Genomic DNA, 23,239 nt, shown 5'->3' with positions numbered 1-23,239 from the left:
CCTGGAAATCACATTTAGGCAGATTTTGAGGACTTCTTAAATCTGTCTGGGCTTTCCAGATGTCTGGTAGCTGTAGGGAGCAGACACTTCTGAACTAGTTGCTGCATGTCTAGAAACCCTCGACATTAGCACTGTGAGCACGCACTGCAGTTGAAGAACACGAAGCAGCCTAGCAGGAGCAGCTCTGGCTGTGTGCTGTGCTGGCCAGCCATGCATAGGAAGTGCAAAACTCCTCAGAAACAGAAGGCTTGACGTAGACGTAATGCACAGCTACTAAGACTCTGTGCAGTCAGCCCCATGCCTTCATGGGTGGGGGAGCTACGCAGTCATTTGCATATAGATTATACATCCCCTGGCTCCTCACTGTGCTGCAGCTGCTGCGTATGCACATATTTTTTCTATCCATTAAATCCTCTGCAGACATACGGGATTCCTGCTCCTCTAGTTTGCATCCTTATATCCACACACCTCCAAAGCAACAATGATCAGGACCCATACTTGTTCCACTTCTCCTTTCGAGTCACCCTTCCTTTCTAATGACGTCCTTGCGCTAAGACAGTGCTTCCATGAGACACCCGGAGATGCTTTCACCGTTTGCTACCACCAGAAGAGAGAAGTGGTGGTCCCCAGTCCTCTCCGCTCCCAGCTCTCCTTGCTCTTGGTCATCCTGCTTCTTACCTTGCGCTTGTTCTGGCATGCGTTGGATCCCTCCTTTAGCCACTTTGACCTATTAGTCTGGAAGAAAAATAACAGAAAGGTAGATAGCTTTCTCTGGAATAGCAGGGTAAATCGGCTGACTAAATGACAGATAGAAGGTAAAGGATCAGAGGAGTGCCCGAGCTGTTGAAAATGCAGCTGGGAGGCTGGGTAAGAGATTGAGAGACTTGACCTCGCACATTTGCAACCGTGACTTGTTAGATCAGCTTAGCTGCCTGTGAAGTGGTAGTTTGATTTTTTTCTTTTATAGAACAGAGGCCCTACTTTGCCTCTTTTTCTCTCCCCCTTGTCATTTATAGCTGTGTCATTCAATCTGGGGAAATTTGGGTGAATTCACAGTTTTTGTCACACTATCACATAAGAATCATATTTTTGGAAGGGTTATCAAGGATTTTCTACATCACAGTCTTACAGGCAATTGCATGTAAGCTTTCTTTAATGTGCTTCTGTAGCTTCAAACCAGTTGCATTACTTGTTTTTCCCCAGCTATTCCTATGTTGGAGGCTAAAAGCATTGCTATCATCATGTTCAGAAACCTCTATGCTTTTTAAACATGCTTTTTCTGATTCTAAGTTATCCTCAAAAAAAGCTTTGAATCCCTTGTCTTGCTCCCTTGAACTAGTTTCAAAATTGTACTTAAAGCTAAATACAGCTCCCATATTGTGTGGAAACTGCTTTGCAATTAAACAGAAATTTTGAGAAGCTTCTGACGGTGGCTTCCAAGAGTGTCAAGTACATGATATCTTCTTCCCAACCCTCTTGAAAATTAATAAATTTTTTGTTTTTAAATCTTTTTTTTCCCTACTGCACAACATCCAGCTAGATTTGAGCTGGAAGAGCAGCAAATCAAAACGCGATGAAGTTCTGATTATTCCTTCAGTATTGTTTGAGAAATGATGGAAGACTTCAGCACATTAATAAAGCAATTTAGACATCCGTCTGCCAGAGTGATGGAGCACAGATCAAAAGAACATTCTCATCTGCTTGACACACACACCCAGTGTTCGTTTACTGATAGCATACTTTTAGCGTAGGTTATAACTGTACACATTGTACAACAAAGCAGTGCCATGAAGTCCCCTGTCCGTAGGGAACAGAGAGAGCAGAAAAAAAAGTGTGGTTGATTAAAGCATTCTCAGCAGCTGAGAACATCACTAACTGTGACGCGGCTTGCTGTGAACTTTGAAAGGGTGGGGAGAATAACTGCGCACCACCGTCTTCGTTTGATTGTATTGTTCAGAATGAGTCCCCCACTGATAAAATAATTCCTGATAAAAGGCCTTCTAGCTTTCAGAAGTCATGCACTCAAAGCATACACACTGGGTGTGTGTTGAAGTATCAGTGCTCTGTAAAATATGCACAAATAAGCGGTTTGGGGCTGCCCATCTGTTTCGGTGACAGAAAGTGAAGGTCTAAGTATAGGTGTTTTAAACCAAATATGACCCATTTTAGGTTCTGAAGAAGAAGGAGTCTCCATCCTTCCCTGCCAGAGGAGAGAGACAAACCCCAGTGTGTTTATCTTGATACTTATTCCACAGGGTCTCTAGTCTAAAAGACCTAAACTTCAACTGGAAAGCAGAAAGCATTTGTTTATTGTTTTGCCATTTTTAGAAAATAAATTTCCTCACCTCCAGTTTAGGAAAATCTCACTTGTAATGAGGCTAACTGGGCAGATTCCAGATCAAATTCGTTCCTGGCACGGTGGCGTTGACTTAGTGGCAGAGCACCAGAAACGAATCTGGCCCTTTCTCTCTGTGAAAGCGAAAGTGTGTTAGCCAGTTGTTTCAGAAGCATGTGGAGTAATATGCCTTTGGATTGTACACAGCTAATCCTCTTTATACTTTGCTGACTGTAACCTGCTTAGTCTTACATGAAATGTATTCACTGTCTTTTCATGAGCCTGATCCAAAGCCTGTTGAAGTCAGTGGAAAGAGTCCAGATTTTTTTCAGTAGCTTTGGAGCCGACTCTATATGAACAGCTGGTCTAGCACTGAGTCTTCTAGTTGAAAGACAAGGAAAATAAGCAGCACCAAACCGCATTGGACTCAGCGCTGTATTAAAGATATAAATGAAAGTAATGTGAAACTTGTAAAACCAGACTGGACAAAACACTCTGAAACATGCTGCAGGGAGCAGTCTAGTGCTAGCAGGGGAATAAGTTACCTATTTAATGATTTCTTTTCCATAGCTCTTACTTTTCCACATATTCTGTAATGTAACAGTACTTGTTTTTCCTTAGGCAAATAGCTGCCAGACAGCAGCACTGGAATGAGAACATATGTAGTGTTTGCTTTTATCTTACATTACAAAAGAAGTATGAATACCTTGTGTTATTCCAAGTATAAAATTACAGGTGTCAAATCATTTGGTGCTTTAAATGCTGTGCCAGAAAAGTAATCCAGTAAAAATAGCTATGTCCTGTCAAAGCTGAGCAGTTAGTATTGTTATTACAGTTCCTTACTTGCATGGCCCCAGCAGTGTCAGATGGCACAAAACAACTGTAAGAGACCAGCAAGAAACTTGCCTGGAATTGCCCACAGCATAGAAAGACAGGAGGATGGAAACCAGATTAACCTAAGGGCCCAAAGTGAGAATCTGCCTGGTCTGCTTTAAAGTCAGCTTGAACTTTAAAAACGCTGTTAAACAAAAGCAGTTTAACGTTTTAGGGGGTGATTCTTGTCCAGAGATCCCAAAGAATTAAAGCAAAGTGTGATTTGTGCTTGGTTCTGGATAAGTACGTGGTCAACCCTCTGTCCTAAGGAGCGTACCATTTAAAAAGTCGAAGAATATTTAGCTGGAAAGGTAAAAGAATTTTCTGATCTCCGTGTTACAGGTGAGAGTGCAAAACAGGGATTAAGACTGCTTGCCTAGGTTAGAAGGTCAGTGGGTACATTGCCTGTGGCAGAGAACCCCTAGCTGCTGTCAAGTGCTTTACAAGCAAGGCCATCCTTACTGAGCTGAATAAACCTTGAGGAAGAAGCTTGCTGTGGGCATGAACTAAGCCAGGAGGTACGAGAACAGTATATAGCAGAGCACAACACGGGTTTTCGGTATGTGAATTTCTCTTCAATAGAGCACAAAGAGCCACACACGCTTTGTGTGGCCCCTCAAAATTAAGTTAATACTTTTATTGTCCATTTCACAAAAGCTGGGTCTGAAGAAAATCTATTTAGCAGATTATTTCCCTAAAGGGGGCAAAAAACTCACTGCATTTAATACTTTTTCCAGGCCTCCGGAGCTGCTGCGAAACCTGAACAGAGATGGCCTGGTTTGCTAAATTGGGGACATGCTGCTTCTGTCAGTATAGATGTTAAGAAGCTTATTAAAGGACATAGCAGCTGACAAGTGAATCTTTAATCCCTGTCAAATCCCTTAAATTTATGACCAGTGTAAAGCAGTTCACCTAAGAAGGAAACATTTGCTCATCAGTTCATGTGTGTTTCCAGATGAGCTGTGTTTACTTGCATGGTGATAATCAGAACACATACTTGTAATTTTCAGGATGAATTTTGGCTGCCTTAAAAAACACTCCCAAAAAACCAGCTTTCTTCCCCTACTTCTTGAAAACCATGGGAGTCATATTCATTGTCCACACTGGTATTTTAAGTAAGTGGCATGTAGGGCGTGGTGGGCTACATAGTATGCCACTGAACAGCAGGCCAAATCCTGATGCTGAGAGGCTGCAGTTGCATTAAAAGGTCAGAAATAACAAGAGCACGTAGTGCACCAAAGCCTGCCTGTCCTGATGGAGATATGAGTAAGGGGTTAACAGTCACACGTGTCAATTTACAGAAAAACTTTTAATTTGGTTGCTCTTTTTGTCTTTGCATGCTCACGCTGAGTGTAAATATTTCATGCTGCAATGAGTAAGTCCATTTTAGTTTCCTTTTTCATACGAGTTTCGTTTCTATTAATTTGTGAAAAGACTCTGTACCAAAAACCAGAACCAGCTATAAAGGATAAATTGGGTTTTTTTCGATTTCTGAAAAAAAGAACACTGCAGTAGGTCTGTCAGTCAGTAGATCAAAGGATACATCTAGTGTACCTCGGTATGCTGTAACGTGAGCTATTTGTTCAATAGTTAGCTCTAGTTAACTAACATGACTATTCATTCTAAAATAAGCGCTCTGGCAGTGTTTGCTCTCAGGCAAATACTTGTTCTGCTACAGTTCTTTCTCAGCTCAGCTGCCTCTGATCCCCTTTGCTAGTGCCGAAGTTGTTAGCCTTTGTAGTCATGAGAGTTAATTACCAGTCATTTTGTTCACTTTTCTGCCGGGCCAAAAGCTTTTATGTCCTTTACATGGTTCAGGAGTGGAAAGACTAGCCTGCGTTAAGGGACTGTTTCTTATGCAATATATGATTAATAGGTGCCAAGAAGTGGTCTGCCACATGCATACTGGCAGGTTGGTGGCTGTGCAGCTGCACTGCTAATTACATTGCTGGGCTGGTTGAGCACGGTGCATCTGACGGTGGAGATAGGCTCCAGGGCCCAGCAGGAGATCGAGGTTAGGTAAACTGGGCCACCTGGGAAGTGGTGGCATCTGGGGACAGATGAGATGGATCTACTGGGGCTGGAGGCTGGACATGTGGAGAGTACAGCTACTAGCCATGGTACAGGGCAGTGAGTAAGGAGCAGAGGAAGAAGTTAATAACAGGCTAAAGCAATGCATGTAGCAACCAGCTGTGCGCAGCATGGCCCTTCGGTATTGGGCTAGACTCCCTTAGCTTTGGGAGTGGTTGTGGTAGTAGGAGAGGAGCATATATTATTGTTTAGCTTTCATATCAGTCCAAGAAAACTAGGTTTATCTCCCAGCCCCAAAGCTTTGTCCCCACCAAAGCGGATATTCAAACAAAGTGCTGTTCAGAGGTTGTGGCCTGCAGTAGTAGGAAGCTCAGCAGAGACCAAGTACTTTTAGCATCTCTAATCTCTGGAGGTTTTTACTTGAATTATGTTTTTCCTTTTCAGCTAAATAAACCGTAGCGAAAAGCCTTTCACTGCGTGCTAAGATATTCTCAAGTGCTCTTGTTTCCAAGGGTGACTTTACTGGGAGCAGCGATGCAGGCTCAGAACAGAGTTCTTACGTGTCCCAGTTACAGATTTACTTCCCATGCTGCTGACAGCTTGATTTGTGAAAGAAAAAAGGACAAAATAGCAAAACAAAACTCAACCCACAGTCCGTGCAAGAGAGAAAAACACAGACTTGCTGTGCTACAGAGGAAGTGTCAAACACAAACATTTCAAAGGAGGAAGGCTTCTAGTCTTCATGTACATGATAAAAATCCTTTTACAAGAATAAGTCACATAACTGTAACTATTTTTAAGCTTTAAAAGTTTCCTGTTTAATACCTGTGGGATAAGTCTGTGCAGCTAGCTGGAGGCCGATTTTAACCTTGGACCATTGAGATCTATTGACCTGTGGTTTGGTACAGAGCTGGCCATTGTTTTTTTTTCCTGCTTTGAAATAAGGGATATCTGGGAAACCTCTAGCACCACCACCACCCCCCCAAAAAAAATAAAATAATCACAGGACTGACTCTGCATTAGACCTGTTTTACTTAGCTGCCTAGTTTTACAAAGTAGCCAGATACTGAAAATGTTGCTTAATCAAGCAGATGTCAGACTTAGAAATTCACCATGTTGCTTTTATACTGAATCTGGTAGATACTAAGAGGACATTAAGAGCATGTGTAATTTCAGAGCTGTTTCATTCTGGTTTGAGACTAAGCAGCAGTTGTGGAAAGAGAAGGCTGAACTGGGGTGTTCTGCTGTTGAACAAACAATTTTATTTCTAAAGCAAAGTCTCATGGCAATGCACTGCAGGGCTCATGATTCATAAAGCCGGTCAAGTGCTGAAGGGAGCTGTGTCTTGATTTGCAGTTTATAAAAACAGGAGTTTGCTAATAAGTGCGTTCTTCAGAATTATAGCCCAGCACATTCTTAAAAGTGGAGTTCATGGCTTTGTCTTGAACGGTAGCCTCCTGTGATTACTGCATACTGTGCTTTTATGATAGGTGAGACAGCTTCCCCCTGGCCGCTTAGTTATGTCACCATTAAATGGAGAAAAAGAATTGGGATGACCCAGTCTAAAAGGGGTAAAGCAAACAGCAGAGCACTGCCATTGATGAAACAAACTTGCTTTAAGCACATTCTCTAGTTAGTCTGAGTCATGGGTCCTCAAATATGTTTATTCTCTGCTTCCTCCTCCATCTTTCCCTAAGCTGCATTACAAAGCAGTGCTTTGACTGGAAGCTGGGGTGCATGGGGGGAGACTCCTGAGAGCTGGCAGGGATGGGAACTGTGGGGAGGGACTGAGCCAAGGCACCAAGAAAGATGAGCAGAGCCCAGATTGCAAGAGCTGCCTGAATGAAATGTTGCCTCTTAAGGAGGGCTCTGGAAGGACATACCCAACCATGATTCGCCATGCATTAGTTCAGCAGCTCCCTCAGTGCCTGTTCCTCTTCTACCTCCCAGCCCTGGAGTTGCCCCTATCCCTTCCTCCTGGTGCAGGCTTTGGTCTTGGGGGGGGGGTCCCAGGCTGGGTGTTCCTCTCCCTGCATCTCCCCATCCTCAGTGCTGAGATTTTCTGTTTAAAATTCAGAATCTTGAGAGGAAAAAAGTATTCCCTGGTTATGAAATTAAATGAGTCAAACATACCTTAAAATCACCACATGTATTTCTGGCAAGAGAATCTGAGACCTGCAGGGACAGATCAGAGTGAAGTGTGGCGAACAGTGAGCATCCACAATAACCAAACTGACGGTGGCCACCCAAATGGTTATATTTTAAAACTAAGTAGTACAGGTGAGCAGGTGTATTTTGGTAAGGATTAAGAGAGACACAAAGGAATTGTTTTTCCAGAAATACTAAACTAGGAAGCATTGCTTAGTCGTTCACAGTGCACAATTTTTCCCAAAGTCAGCCAAATGTACAGTTTTGAGGATGTACTTCTAGTATGTGCTGAGCTCAGGAGTCTGTCTTCACCAATTTAATTCCCTTATCAGAACACGTCAGAAACGTTTTCTTCTCTTAGGATGTCTGTATATGCATGTGCGTTTGTATATGTATCCAAGTGTGCGTATCCCATTATTAACAGCATTAACTGTAGGCATCAGGGATGAAATGGACTGTAAAATTTCCATGCCATCTGCCCAAAGAGCAGACTGGCTTCAAAAAGAATACTCAGATGTTTATGAAAGCTAGACTGGATGATGAGGATGATGAAGTCTCTGTGTGAGGGAAAAAACTCATTTCTCAATTGGCATACTTTTCTGAAAATCAGAAATTTTTGCTACCTGATATGCTGTCTTTCAAATGCAGGATTGCAGTTTTCTGCTTCATTAGAACAGCACGTAGATAGAGCAAAACAAAATTAGCGGTAGGACCAAATGTTTTGCTATGTTGTCCTAATCCAGGAGAGGATTTCTCACCTGTCCGTGGAAGAGCTGCTTGTCAGCATGGGCTGAGGCTGCACTGAGCCCAGTTTTGGAGGTAGCAGCTGTGTCGCTGCCTTGGCCCTTCCACGAGAACCACGGGACGACAGCAGCACCAGAGGCAGCATTAGGGTGGCAAATTTGTAGATGAAAGAATACAAATTTGATTACAGTATTGGTTATGCCGTTAGTCAAGTTCAGCCAATTGCATTTATGTTGAGCAACACCCAGAGCCTGCTGGAGCCAGTGGGAGTTTTGCCATCAGCTTCCCTGGGGGATAGGATTTTGCTCATTGTTTAAATTAGCCGTATCTTCGTGGGAGCATATGGGAGCAAATGCAAAGGTTTTGAACTGCGGGAGCCAGTAAGCCGCTTTATGCATTTACTTTGTTACACAGGTAAAAGCTGAGACAGCAAAACCCATCTGCTAGGTCTTCAACACATTTCTGTAAAAGCCATGTTAGACTCAGAGCATTCTTTTCTATTTTATTTATGGCCCTGGCTGCCTGAATGAGTGCATCTGGAGCTCAGATGCCTCATGCCCTTATTGTAAGTTAGTTAACTTGAAAAACTGCACACGCTGTCAGATCTCTGCTGTGGAAATGCCGGGCTCTGTAGTTGAGGTGCTTTTGTGCGTGCGGATGTTTTTTACGTGAAAAGGCTGTTAAACTTTATGCATAAACACTGTTCTCTGTCTCTTTTTTCCCCCCTCCCTCCTTTGTTACAGACTGTGGACTAGCATTGAATATTCAGGGAAAGCTCCCCAGAGAGATTAGGGACATGGACAGATTTTAAACAGGGCCTTAATGCATGGACATGAAAGGACAAACGTTCTAGTGGGAATACTAATGCAAATGCTCTGCTTTTGGGTCAAAATGCATTAAACAGCTGCTTGCATGCTAAAGATCCTTTTAAAATCAATACAGACCGGAAATTATAAAATTTATAAATAGAGATCTTGCTATTTCCTCAGTGTAGTAGCCAAAGAGAGTAAAAGTACTTCACTGACCCCCTTTGTTATAAAGCATACAACACCATCAAGTGCCAGTGCTAGAGAGAAGAGCATCTGTGAATCCCTTTCTGCAGGGCTTAGAATCCCAGATCCTGCTGAAACTTATTTCAGAGAGGAGTTGTCCGTGTCCTTCCCCAAGAGCTGTGGGAACTGAGACTTAACAGCGGTAGGAATTAGATGCTTTAACTAGATGCTCTGATTACACCACGTGGAAGATAGCCTACTGCTATTTTTAATAAATCTGCATTAAAAGAAATCCAGTGAAGCCATTGCACAAGCAGTAACAGGACATATATTTCAACCAGCTATGCAGCAGTTAAACTCAAGTGGAGACCAACTGTAAAAACCGACAACCTGGATGGGTCAGCATCTGAAAGTGGGTTGCGTAATAGTAACGTGGCACATCAAAGCCACAGTGTGGCTGTAATCACCACGCGGTTGGTATTTATCATTAAGCTGTGTGCATATGAAAGGAAAGCTTGACGGATTTAAAATAAATGTAATGAAAAAATATTTCAGGTACCTTATGTTTATGAAATAAATACATTGCCCTACCGTTGCTGTACGTTTGCCTTATGGGTTCTTCCGCCTGACTCCATGTCACTGCTGCGCCCCAGTCTCTGAAATGGAAACAAGTACCATTTGCAGTATAGAAGTGCAGCAGTGTCTGTATAATACTTTTAAGTATCATTTAAGGTCATTTAATTTCCCATTGTAGACCGTATTTCATTACCTGTGCACTTCATATAACCCATTGCATCTATTGCCACTGTCTCATGTTACAGTAATCCCTAAAAAAGCTGCCACTAAATTGAGGCCCTTTGTTTTAGGTGCTGCATGCTTGCAAGCTCCATTTTAGTTTGGGGCAGAAGAACAAGTGTTCAGCGAGGAGCCCTGCGGTGCTGCGCCCTGCAGCCTGCAGTGTTTCATTGCTGCCTGCCTTCTGCATTGTCCCCATAGGTTTGGGGGTTTTTGGCTCTTTTTTGCTTTCTACCAATTCAGACATTTCTTTCCAACCTCACAGCTTTTCCTGGTCTGCTGCTCCTAATTGTGCTCTTTAAACCCTTCCTTGGAGACATCTTCTCTGCACTAAAAGTTGTTCCCGAGCTTATTCTGCAAGCTGGGTTTGAGGCTGTGTTGGGTGTATGCATCCTGTTTGCTGCTTGGAAGACAGCGGCCGGGTCTCACTCTGCAGCTATAAGAACTAGGTAGAACTGCAGCTGCTGTCCGCGGGAGATATAATTTTGGATTCTTTCAGGATGAGGTGGCCTCTCTAACCTTAGCCTTGCTCTCAGTAATGCCTGTGGTGTAACCACGCTCAACAGTTTGTGGTTTGGATGTTAAAGAGGACAATTCCCTTTGAGAACACGACTGCCATTGACATAAATGGCAAGACTTCATGATCTCTGCATTCACACATGGCCATTAAAGCTATTTGGACAGCAAGACCAGTCAGACCCCTCTCCGCAGGCTAGTCCTAGCTGAAATTAATACTTTGTGAGCCCCTGAGATGGTGCCACTAGTGTTAACCAGGATGGCCTTGCATGCCCCTGCTCTTCCTTCCTGGCCTAAAATGCACAGATGTCTCTTAAGAAGAGTGCCACTGTCTCCTCTCTGCTTCTCCTGTGCTTGGAGAAGAGGAGATGCCAAAAGGAGGGAGCATTTTCCCGAGCTTGGGGTATGTACTTCTCCAGAGAACGTGGGATGCCCCGCGCAGCCGCCCCCCTCTGCTGGGGCTCCTCCCCACGAGGTACCTGCTACATGGTTAAGGATTAAAAAGGCGGGAGGGGGGGACACAAAAAGCAGGGCTGGGGAGTGAAACGAAGACACTTTCTTTCCAGCGTTGCTTCCATCGCAAGAGGAAGGTGAATAACGCTTGCGCATGTCTCCAGAAGGTGGCACCGGCAGCCCGAGCCTGCCGGCAGCTCGCCCGGCCCGGCCAGGCCCCAGCCAGGCGGGCACCGCCGGCCCGGCTCAGAACAGCCTCGCTAATCCGGGCTCTCAACCCTGTAAACCTGCAACCAAGCCTGCACTCCCCTTGCCTGGCTCCAGGCCTCTGAGCCCACGGGTGACCAACAGTCCTCAGTGTGACTGGGATCTTGCGACTTGAATGAGCAACTGAGCCTCGGGAGGAGCAAAAGCTTTCAGCAGCGGGATCTTTACCTCCTCTTTACAAAATTATTTTTAGGAAAAACCTGTCTGAAGACACCATTCAGTTTGGTTTTTTTTTTAAATGATGTCTTGCAGCAGCTGGTAGTGCTGCGCAGGCAGTGCGGCTCTGTTAGTGGGTGTGCGTGTATCGGTGCGAGGAGCTGAGTTCTCACACGCACTGGCAAGCGTTTCTCAGGTGACACAATTCTAAATACTGGAAGAGGAGACAGTGCTTCATCTTCCCTGTTTGGGGCGAATCTCTGTGGCTGTGAAAGGTAGACCTGGAGCAGGGTTTTGGCGCTGTAATCCGAGGCTTTCAGACAAAGTGCAGCACAGGGAGACACCTTGGTGCTGGGGAGCCCGCAGCTCAGCGCCCCTGGGCAGCGAAACCGTTTCGCTGCAAAGGGGAGTGGATAAAATGTTCAAGCATGCTCAAGGAGCCAGACGAGTTAGGCTTTTCTGCAAGAGCAATTCCGGCTTTTACGTTTCCTTTCTGGAGATGGAAGATAGCTTTCTTAATTTAGGCAATGGTTTTCCAACCTCAGAAACCACAGGGATCCATGCTGGGTTTTGGGGATATCCTGCTCTCCATGTTGGCCAGTCTACTTCCATTTTCCCTTACTAACGTTACTGCGCTTCGTTACAAAAAAAAAAATATCTTTTTCCCCCCTTTTCTTCACCCCATCTTACCTCAGCAGGAGCCAAAATCTGGCTCCTGTGCCTGCCACGCAGAGCCAGCTGCTGCGGTGGGAAGGGGAAGGCAGGCACCAGGCCAGCTGCCGGCTGCGGCACCGCTGCCAGCCCTCGTCCTCCAGCCGCTGCCCTCCGCTCCTGTGGCAGCCATTCAGTCGGGAACACTGGCAGGCAGGACGAGACACTTGAGGGAAAGCAGCGGGCTGTCTGCTGATTGTGTTCACTTTTCAAAAAAAGCCCCAACAAAACAATATCCAGAGTAACCCCCAAACCCCCAAAGCTCTCTTCTGTGCTGGTTCTTAGGCAATATTAGTTTGCATCTAGTGGTATGAAAGTGAAAAGCAGGCTGGAATAAACTCCTGATATCTGGGCACAGTATGTTTACTGTGTGCCTTTAGTTTAACAGTGTCCTGAAAGGACCCTTGTTCTTTATAGCTATACACTGAGTGGCTGAAAGTAACTGGTTTTAAAATACAGATAATTAGGTCCATTTCAAATTTAAAAAGGTTTTACCAATAAGGAGGAAACAGGTAGGTTGAAAATAAGGAGCAGAGGAGAAATTATTCTGAGTTTGTGCTGGAACAGCCTGCTTTTTCCTATGTGCTTGTCTGCTGTTGATGACTCTCGGTGTTACACATATGCAGGGAGGTAGAACATGCAGCTGGACAAGAGAGCTGCATACGGAGAGAAAATCTTTCACCTTGCAGCAGCCTCAGATGTTGCTGTTCCTTCTTATTTCTGCCCGTGTCCTTTGTAACTTATATAGTCCCCTTGCTAGACAATGTTAGGGGCTGGGCCTCTCAGTTTGGTTTTTTTTTTCTTTTTTTTATGTTGGTTTACACCACTTCTGATAGATTCTTTATCACCTGCTCCCTGCAAGGCAAACTGCAGGGCTGCTTCCCTTCTGTAGCAGCTGTGCCAGAGAACTGCTGATGAGGAACAAACTGGGAGCTACTGAGCAATCATTTGGAAACTGGCTATTAAAAAAAAAAAAAAAAAAGCCAGCTAATTAGAGCTTAGAGGAAGAGGCAACACTTTGTGCAAAAACACCAGAAGGTAGGCTCTCCAAATCCCATACACTCCCTGTAAATAGCTATAATTAACCCCACAGTATTCAATTTATTAATTAAAATTTAATTAATATTTTCTGTCCTTGACAATCATCTTAGTGGCGATCAGGAAAACATAGTGGCAGCTGGGTTTCCCTAGAACAGCAGTGACATTCAAGAGGGCAGAGGCACAGGAGACTCCTCTCAGTCTCTGGTCGTACCCATGATAAAACAGAACTGAAACTGGTCACTGGATCGCTGGCAAAGGAGGGGAGGATGGGAGACAGTGCGAGCCCCAATCTTCTCCTGCACACTTCCAGGCATCACCTTACAAATGAAGCACCCACCTGGATTATTTGAAAGGGAGGAATAGTGCGAAAACTAATGTTGTCATTACTTATTTGACCCCACCAACTAAGGGCTGCTGTACAGCACTGCGTTTCACTTGGTTTTGATGTTCTGCTTGGTGCTTTGTCTGAGTAGAGTGAGCTCAGTAGAGATACCTCTCCTGAACTTCATGGGCTCCATCAAAGTAGAACAGCTATTGCTTAAAAATGTTCTGTCTGTGCTAGTAGCTCGGTGCACTCCTGTTTTGCTCCAGGGATGGGTTTCCTGGTCATTCATACTACCCGCAGTCAGTATGTCAGACACTGTCAGTGTCTGAGCTCCCTTCTGAACCAAACCCATTGGTATCCCCAAGGGGAAGCATGAGAGTCATCAACCATGTAGTTCACTCCAGGGTTTACTCCAGACAGACAAGATAGATGTGGAAGACACCAAATGTATTTCCTTCAACAAGGACAGTGCTTCAGCGTTATTCCAGGTTAGGCAACAGCATAATTTGTGCCCTCACCCATCCTTTTCCTAGAGCACACAACAATTTTTTCAGGCATTGTAATGTTTTTGACGCAGCACTGCTCTGCTTGCCTGCAACCTGTTAGTATTTCCTGTACTTTGAACTGAAAAAAACCCCACCAAGCCTATGCACAGAAAATAACGACTGTTAGCTACAGGGTCATGAGGGGAGATGTGAGCTGAGTGCTATGCAGCATGGCTGCAGCCAGCCCACTCAGAAGAGAGCAAACTCTTAACAGTGTGCTCATGGCTGTCCTGCAAAAACTGGCCTGTGGGCAAGGGGCTGCAGTACAGGCCCGATGAGAATGGCCATGAAGTAAATAAGGTCTTTTATTCCCCATTTAACAGCAGGGTGCAGACTGAATCAGCAAGAGAACGTACTCAGAGCGTGTTGAAACCAGATCTCCCAGGTCACGGGGAAAAAGCTGTACAGTACAGAACTGTTAGATAGAAGCAAGTGGGGAGAGAAGATGTGACACAAGCACTATCATCACCACCATCTTCTTGTCTTCTCACTGCTCCTCTGGATGAAACATGAAGGGTTAGGCAGGTTTTCGATATACCTAGTGGGTCAGGCCCTGCTGGTAGCTAAGTGGCATGCCATTTCTCAATCCTAGGGAGGCAGGCACCAAGCTCTTCAGTGATATGAGGTCAGAAGTGCTTCTGAGCACACCCAGAAGCAGAACTGGAGGATCCTGGTGAATGTCATCACTAGAAAAGATGAGCATCACCATTTGGAGTCTCTTTGGGCTCCGGGCTTTGGCACATAACTGCAACTTTAGGACCATCACAGACCCTGCACTTACGGTCTCTCCTATGGTCAACACAAGAAACCAGCTTCAGGCCCACCAGACTGTGAGTTACATCTCCCATCTGTGTGCTCCCAGGCACGGCCAATACCGAGGGGCGATGGGGGGCTGGAATGAACAAGTTCTCTACCCCTGTGGGAAAAGAAGTGCCTCTGATGCCCTGCAAAGGTGCTCACACAGGGCTGTCCCCAGTCTGTCAGCAGCAAGGCCAGAAGGGTGGAGATGAAGCTGCTATTGCTATCTTGAGAATGGTCAGAGTGAGGTTAATGGTTGGACTAGATGATCTTCAAGGTCTTTTCCAACCGAGGTGGTTCTGTGATTCTGTGATTGCAGTGGTTCTGTTGGATTCAGGCTGGGACACCCAGTACAGCAGTGGTGAGTCACAGCAGCATTTAATCTTGTGTTGCCATGTGTGATGAAACAGGCCCGATCCGTTGTTACACTGTTGGTCATTCCAGGTAGGTTTCAGTAGAACTGAGGGAGGTGGAGATAGATGCTGAGAATCACTGCAGCCTTCGTCCCAAAATGAAACTCCAAACGAGCACAGTAACTGTCCAACAACTATTGCAACTGTTGCCTGACTTTGCATGCATCATTTACCCTTTTCTTTCTTTCTTTCTTTCTTTCTTTCTTTCTTTCTTTCTTTCTTTCTTTCTTTCTTTCTTTCTTTCTTTCTTTCTTTCTTTCTTTCTTTCTTTCTTTCTTTCTTTCTTTCTTTCTTTCTTTCTTTCTTTCTTTCTTTCTTTCTTTCTTTCTTTCTTTCTTTCTTTCTTTCTTTCTTTCTTTCTTTCTTTCTTTCTTTCTTTCTTTCTTTCTTTCTTTCTTTCTTTCACTGAATTTTTAGAAATGTACTTCCTGCACCTCTCCAAAATTGACCAGTTTGTCTGACTTCTACAAAAAGAAGAGTGGATTAAAAAACACAAACTCCAGGCAACTCACTGCTAAGTTCTGAATTCAACATTCAGAACAACAAATACATCCAAATGATTTTTGCTTTACTGTTAGTCATTTGTACTAACCTGCAATTAAAAGGCTCAGCATTTGTTCTCATCTCTTTCTGAAATTACATTTTCCACTTCCTAGGCCCTGGCCTCAGGCAGTGGATTTTTGAGGCAATCATGCCTTGGTAATTAATGTTTAAAAATGAATGTTGCAACTTTTAACACAGTGTGTTGCTGAGTAAACATCCAGCAATGCCTGGTACCAAAAAACACAAAAAATACAAGGCTTTTACTGGAAGCTGCAGGTTTTTCAGACATTATCCTTAATGCTCCCAGCTGCAGTATGTTTGATTCCCTCTTCCTCTCTGCTTGTGGATGGGGGAGACTGCCATGCTTAAAAAAAGCAGAAGAAAATACCACATCTAATCTGTCGGTTCTTTGTGCCACTGACTCATCACCCCAGAAAGCTTGCTGAGAATGATTAGCTCATACAGAGAGGGAGGAGACAAATCTTTGACAAATGATCTGTAGTTGTAACATGACCAGTGCCATTTTGGATTTTTGCAAAAGGACAGGAGGACAAGGGATGGAGTGGAAGGATTAGAAGGGGTAAAAAATGGAAGATGGGGGGACAAAGTACAGTCAGAAGTTCCCTTTCCACTTAATGTCCCTTTGTTTGTCCTGAGTCTGCTTTTTCTTTGTAGAAGCCACAGCTTCCAGTCTGCTACTAACCCAGTTGGTTTTACCTGTGATAGCAGCCCATTCTACGTGAGGCTTCCGTATGTGACACCAAACGTTATCTGAATCTCTCATTGCAGCATTTTTTTGTGCTTTAGAAATTAAGGTAGTGTATCATCCCTTTCTAGCAGAAGCCTGTAGCGACTGAAAAGGCAAGTGGGAAAATCAGCAACTTCGTCATTTCAGGAAGGGGAAAGGGTAGTCTGGGTTGAGGCTGCCTCCTTATTTTAGGCATCTGACTTGGGCATTGCAATCCTGATTCAGGCCTTTTGGAAGACACACCTCATGCCTAACATTTCCCAACCGGTTGGCACGAGGCAGCTGCCTCTTCACTTGAGACTCCTAAGACAGGAAAAGTGAGAAAGTACTCACGTGGTCTTGTGAGTGGTTTCTGTCAAAAGGGGCAGGGGGGTCACACTGTTCCGTGGGAGGGATCTGGCCATGCCCGGGACCCCGTACTGAATCCACTAGTTTGGTATGTCCCCTTCCTCTCTGATCTCTTAGTGCTGTTTTTCATACACTGAAGCCCTTCCTGGTCTGACAGAGGTCAGTGACAAAATGCTAAATACATCAACTGGAACAAGAACAGAATACTATTTTGGGTTAGTTTTCCTTCTGCCTCCCCCCACTCCCCCCTTCTCTTCTACCTTCCAGAAAAGAGAAGGAAATTTCTAATCCGACACACAACCGTCAGGTCGGCAAACCAAGTCCGGAGCAGGTGCTTTGGGCTTTGTTACTCTTTGGTGTTATTTCTGCTCAGAAGAAACCAAAACCCAAAGAGCTCCTGAAAGAGCTCCATGGGTCTGATTCTGCAATTAAGTGTGAAAACGGAACCTCCCAAATAATCTTGCCTTTCTGGAAGTGAAGTTCAGGCTCTAAGAAAGATTAGTAAGCGAAGGATTCAGCACTAGTCATACTCATTTGGGTAACAGGCAAGTTTCTGCCTGTGCTCACTTCTAGTATTCATTGTGAATGTGCACTAGTGACTTCCTAAGCAGTAATCCCAGCTGAACGAAGTATTCCCTTCTGTTTTAATAATTTCCTGTTCTTTTAGCATCGTCTATATACCATCAACAGCATGCTGATACATTAACTGGGTACCCAGTGCTTGGCTATTTTATTATCCATTGCTTTAGTTATCTGCCCAGATTGCTGATCCCAAAAGGATTAAGCTAATTTTTTAGATTATTTTGCTGTTGAAGCAGAGTGGTTTTGAATTTTTCTTTTTGTTTTTTGGCTCCTTTATAAGTTCTCCAGTAAAGATGAGGACCTAATTGTACTAAATTTAAGCCTGCTCAAAATAACTTGCTTGTGTTTTTTCTGTTGATTTTTCACAGATCCTTTAAAAAACAGAGGTTCAGAGAGCACTACTGCAGGGTACAGGGTGCTTCAGTTACACTTCATGTTAAACATGACACAGATCATTCAGCATTTTGCTAAATTGAAGTGTTAGTTGAATAAAGTGTTAGTAATTGAAGTCCCATGGAATGGAAAATGCTTCTGGAGTAAAAGCAGTGTGTTTTTCAAGAAACACTTAATCCTAAACAGATCATTCAAATGGAGTGTAATAAAGACTCTACTACAGCTGATGAAAAGATTTTGTTCAACCTCAGTGGACTCTCAAACAGACAGAGATAATGTACTTGCTCTTGCTAACAGCGTTCATTTAGCTGTGTTTCCTTTCCTAGACTGGGAATTAGATTTCCTTCTCCATTGTTTGTATAGAAAAACTCAAACTACTCAAGAAGATCATGTGGGAGCCACTGTGTTTAGAAGAAGGAGCTGCATTTGAATAGAAGATACCTCCCAACTTCGAGTTCAGCCATTTAGCTTCAGTCAAAATAAATATCCTTACCATGCTTTTGAGCTGGTGCCCTGCAACAGACCGTACAGCCTCCTGCACACACTGCCTTGCTGCAGTGAGGGACTGTAAAAGAGCCCACATAAACAAACAGCAAGCAGCCGTCTCACGTGCCAGCTCACACACGTGTGTGCATGTGTTCACACTGGTGAGCATGTATATTAAGCCACCCAGGTTTATACACCTAAGGTTGGAAATGTTTATCTTTTTTATTCTTGGGCTCCGTTCCCAGTGTATTCCAAATCCTGTCCCCAGACTTAACATACTTTGTTCTTACACCACCTACTTTGAAGTCTGTGGACCTGATCTGGGCAGGCTCCCAGCACCTTCAGTTGTCTCTGGACCAGACTGCAACTGGTACATTTTATCTAGAGGACATTTTGAAAGACGTACAACTGTTGACTTCCAAGGCCATTTCGTAAGGACTAAGACTTGTAAAGAAGCAAGCAGAGGCACAGAGCAATTTGACCAGGGACACAGTCACCTGAGTATCAGGGATGAGGGTAAAATTCAGGGATGTGGCTTTCTACTTGCACCAGACCACATTTTTCTGTCTTTGTTTTGTTGTGTCTTTTGCTCTTTCTCCTCCTTACTTCTTCACTGTTAGAATTAAAATGGCCACGGTAATTCATGCTCCAAATTCCTTTTCTTGTTCTGAAACCAGCAATGAATGCTGTAGGTTTTTCTAAAGGACAACCTTTCTCTGAAGGTGCCACATGCTACAGTTTTCTCTCCAGGAGCATGGGATAGGGAGAAAAAAGTTCCATTAGTGACCCTTTTGCTATGTAACCTTTCCTTAAAATGCCAGCAACTGAGCTTCCACAGAGAGAACAACAAATATTGAAAGAGGAATGTGAAGGACATTATGAAAGAAAGCAAGAGAAGGGATCTTCTCAGACAAGTTTCTCAGGAAAGGTGATGTAATATGTACTGTAGAAAATCCTAGCAGTTGACATAACTTGCTTTCTTTCTAAGTAGCTGTGGCTGCCAGCAGGCTGGGAGAAACAAAACATATAGCTGGGAATACAGCTGAGCAGACTGTTTTGTCCAAAAGAAATATAGTAGGTGTAAAACTTGTTTTCAAAAGATGTCATTGAAGTTTAATTGAAAAGTGTCCTATTAATTAAGGCTGAGCGACCAACAGATGAAAGTCTCATTTCTGTTGGGGCTGATCATGGTGATACTGTAACATTAACTCCTGCTTGCTGGGAGTGCTCAAGAGGCTGCTGTTGGGATGCCCTGGTATGCAGTTCTGTTACAAGCACACAGTCCTGTTCCTAGAGTTTAGCAAATGTTTAACAAGCTTTTTAACAGCTGTCTTGAAAATTGCCTGGCTTTGTATTGACTGACTTGCACAGATTTCAGCCTGGTTTCCAAGGGAAATGACTGTTCTCAGCGTGTGTTGTATGTGTGAGTTTGGGAACCTCCCTCCCTGTTATAACAGACCTGACATAGAAGCACAGGGTCTTTGAGATACTGAAGATATTAGAATTTTGTGGAAGTGGGTGGCTGAATACTGAAGAGGGTCTGGCTCTTCTCTGCAGGGGAGGGGCTGCAAGGAACTGTGCTCTCAGTCAGCCTTGGGGACTCCAAGAGGCCCAAATCTGGACAATCTCAGGTTTTCTTATTCCACTTCTCACAGAGCTTACTAGTTTAAAGATCTTGGCTGCAGCCTGAAGTGTTCCATCTTTAAAAACACTAGCTACTCTACTTTGTTCCTCCTGGTACATGTACAGAGCAAAATGCTGCATGTGCAGGGACTGGTAAGCACAAAGTGCCATTTGAAGAACGAATGTATCTGTTTTCAGGTAGACAAGTTCGTAAAAGTTGGATAAACTGGTAAACAAAAAGTCCCAGCACATGGGCTATTGTGGATTTGTTCATTATTACCAACAGAGGAAGAGCTGTACAGGAGGAATGTCTATTATGAAAATTGTATTTAGCTGTAGGACTGAAATACATGGTCTGTTACCTCCTTTTTATGAATACTGCTAGCACTGTTCAGGCAGCCAGCAGGCATGGTTTCATGAAAAAGAATGTGTGGTTGTTTTTGTAAGGTTTTTCTGAATAAGGCCGGACAAAGCTGCAGGAGATCCCTGATGTTTTTGATGGAACTACTGTCGTGCCAAAATATCACGTGCTAACTTCTCACTTTGCTGTAAATTGGTTATAAGGAAAACACAGGCAGTAGGACTGACAGTACTAGCTGTTGTCCTAGAGTGAGAGGTTGAGGGACCCTGCTGAATCCTTAGGAATGTCTGAGTATTCTTCCTCTGCTACATACCCACTCCTTTGCATTTTCTCTTTTGTTCTAGGTGGAGTCTGGATAAGAGCTGTCAGGAGAGCTTTCTAGCTGGATTGAGGCTACCAGGTGATAGCAATCTTGAACCACAGTTTTAGAGGAGTGGCACCAAAACGCCTGTCGTTATGCCAAGTGCCTTACAGGACAAATAACTGCTCCCTGCTTCCTCAGCTGCCTAAAAATCAAGCCGTAGATACTGAGCTTCAATCTGAGTACGGTAAGTCAGGCCTCAGAAGCCTGCATCCATTGTGCAATTGAGTTTAAAATAGTTATAGTTATCAGCCTATCATACAACTGTTTTAAACCAAGCCAGGGGAAAAATAACAAGAGCACAATGTTGTGTAGCTGACACTCATATTGCCACATCTCTCCCTGTTGTACTCAAACTACTAAATGGGGTCTTGTTAGTGCACCCTGGCACTGTGCTCACATTGGGTTACATTTCAAGAACTCTCTCAGAGCGCTGTTGAGGCTGGAAAACTGCAGTGGATCACTGGAAGTGGATCACTGCCCACTGCCAAAAAGTCTTGCTTCTTGGCTGTGACAGAAGTTTGAGATTTCTTTGTGCAACTTCAGTTTACTTCCTAAACTGGAAATTGGAGAAGACATCTCCTAAGCTGGCCAGTTACTTAAGCAAGTAAAGTGGCAGTCTACCTTTTTAACTAGGGTAGAAAAACTAGGATCAGAAAGTGATGTTACCCATGGAAGTGAGGACTCTCTATCCCTAAGGATACAGTATCCCTTAAGGTTTCTGTATCCTTAAAGAGACAGTAACCTTTCAAAAACCTCTATCCAGGATACAGTATCCCTACGGTATCTCTTAAGGTTACTCTATCCCTAAAGATACAGCAACCTTTCAAAAACCTCATCTTGAGTTTTCCTTGTAATTTGCTGAGCTCCATTTAAGTTTCCCCCAACTAAAACCCTGGAGAGATGGGGGAGGTGGGGAAGGGCAGTGTAACTGGTTGCTTTCCTTTTGCATAGAGATGAAAACCAGCTGGTTGCTTCAGTTGGCCTTTAGGCCAGCATTTGATAAAACTTTGTTCCTTTGCTGTTCCTACTAAATCCTTTCTGGTGTCACTCTCACATATGCAGCCCTTTCCCATTCCCACTTAACCCCCATGCATACTCTTGCTTCCTTACAAAAGTCCATTTGTGGCCTGAAAAGCTCGTATCAGAAACAAAGCTATTTAAATCTCTTGTGACTTCTTATGTTTATTCTTTTGGTGTCTGAGCACAGTTGCTGAAAGTCTGAGAGTGATTGCTGGTCCCATTTAAGTTTCTTCCTCTCCCCGCCCCTAAACCAGGTGACATTTTTAGCTTCAAATTGTATAGCAGGAAGCACGTTAAACATCAGGTCTGAGAGAAATGAGAAACAACATGATAGGGCTGCAGCTTTAGGTTCTGCAACCAGCCCAACTCTCCATATTAAAAATCAACCACTTTTTCGGTTTAAAGTGTGAACAGTCCATCAAAAAGCTACATGAAATCCATTTTCTGGGTGACGGAATTTACGCCTGCCTAGTTTGCTTCCTATCAGGTTATTAACACTTACTGCATCTGTAACTGCTGGTTATTGAAGGAAGGACTTAACTTTCTACCAGAACCCTGGGACTAATTAAAAAATTGCCATTAACGTTTAATGAGAAAGTTGTTACTTTCACCAGTAAACTGGCTTAGAGTCTTAGTCCCATAAAGCACAAACGGCACGTACTGAATCATAGTTAACAAGCGGATTTGGGGGAAAACACAGTCAGAGGAGTGCAGCTTGTTGTATAAGTTAAAAATGATTGGCTGCTTTCTTCTTACTTTCCCCACCAGTACTGGATATTATATATGCTAACTAGTATTCATCTCTCAGTAAGGCATCAGACCTTGTAGGGCCAGTTCTTTCTCCCAGTAAGACATTTGCATCATAAAATGGCCCAGACAAAACATCCTCAGGGGAAAATCCCATGCTTGTAGGAACTTCCAAGCCAGGGTATAGCACCGTTTAAGGAATGGCCAACACAAATGGAGAAGAACAAATAAGAAACTCGAGGGTGTGTCTAATGGATCTGAGTATCGAGGGCAGGAAAGGAGGAATTTTTGCTCCTCTTCTGTGCCAGCCTTGGGCAGAGGAGCAGATCTGGTAAATTTTAGTCCTGTATATCTATCAGCCAGTTCTACTATCTCATTGTTTGTACATACACACAGTAAACTAGCCAATTCTGTCTTTTCTGGTACCAAGTTATTCCTCATTTAAAGTGACTGGACTTACACTGGAGAAGTATCACATAAGGACAATAAAATTTGGAGACAATGTGTCCTCACTACTAATGTTATAAAGGTAAAAAAAACCCAACCCACAAGCCATTTCACAATTCTTTTATGGAGAGAATGGTAAGAGAGCAAATAGCGTGTTTTATTCCAAATGTTTCATTTAACAAAGATTAAGCACACATCTGACCTCTGTCACTTTGAGGTACGTTCCTAATATGGCTTTGCCCTTGCTTATAGAGGTAGAAATCAGGAATTACTTTACTGAAGTCAGCAAAATCATTATCCTGTATTAAATTCAAAAGAAAGTGAGTCTTGCTTTTTACCTCTACAGCGAATCCTATTCAATTCAGTACGAATACAGCAGTACATTTAAGTGCAATGCAAGAGCAGAGCCAATTGGTAAATCTGTGCCCTAAATT

At 43.7% G+C, this 23,239-nt stretch overlaps 1 protein-coding gene and 1 long non-coding RNA gene across 5 annotated transcripts in view; one reads left to right on the top strand and one right to left on the bottom strand.

Annotated features, from left to right (window-relative positions):
* Window positions 1–23,239, top strand: part of COA1 (cytochrome c oxidase assembly factor 1) — a 53,457-nt gene that overhangs the window by 8,489 nt on the left and 21,729 nt on the right. For 2 of the 4 annotated variants that reach the window (XM_074890690.1, XM_074890858.1), the window contains exon 2: window positions 20,572–20,775. The exons of 1 other annotated variant lie outside the window; for it this stretch is intronic. The gene's annotated coding sequence lies outside the window, so the exon portion shown is untranslated. Of the gene's footprint in view, window positions 1–19,807; window positions 19,875–20,571; window positions 20,776–23,239 lie in introns of those variants that run through there. One more of the 4 variants, XM_074890761.1, reaches the window with a different exon arrangement.
* On the bottom strand, window positions 153–12,108 carry LOC141953029 (uncharacterized). The gene is made up of 3 exons (XR_012631838.1): window positions 12,001–12,108; window positions 9,683–9,779; window positions 153–735 (listed from the first exon to the last, which is right to left on the bottom strand). It is a non-coding gene; the product is annotated as an uncharacterized LOC141953029 (long non-coding RNA).

The sequence above is a fragment of the Strix uralensis genome, chromosome 1 (assembly GCF_047716275.1).
Source record: "Strix uralensis isolate ZFMK-TIS-50842 chromosome 1, bStrUra1, whole genome shotgun sequence".
NCBI classification, from domain to species: domain Eukaryota; kingdom Metazoa; phylum Chordata; class Aves; order Strigiformes; family Strigidae; genus Strix; species Strix uralensis.
This window is presented reverse-complemented; position numbering and strand designations above follow the sequence as displayed.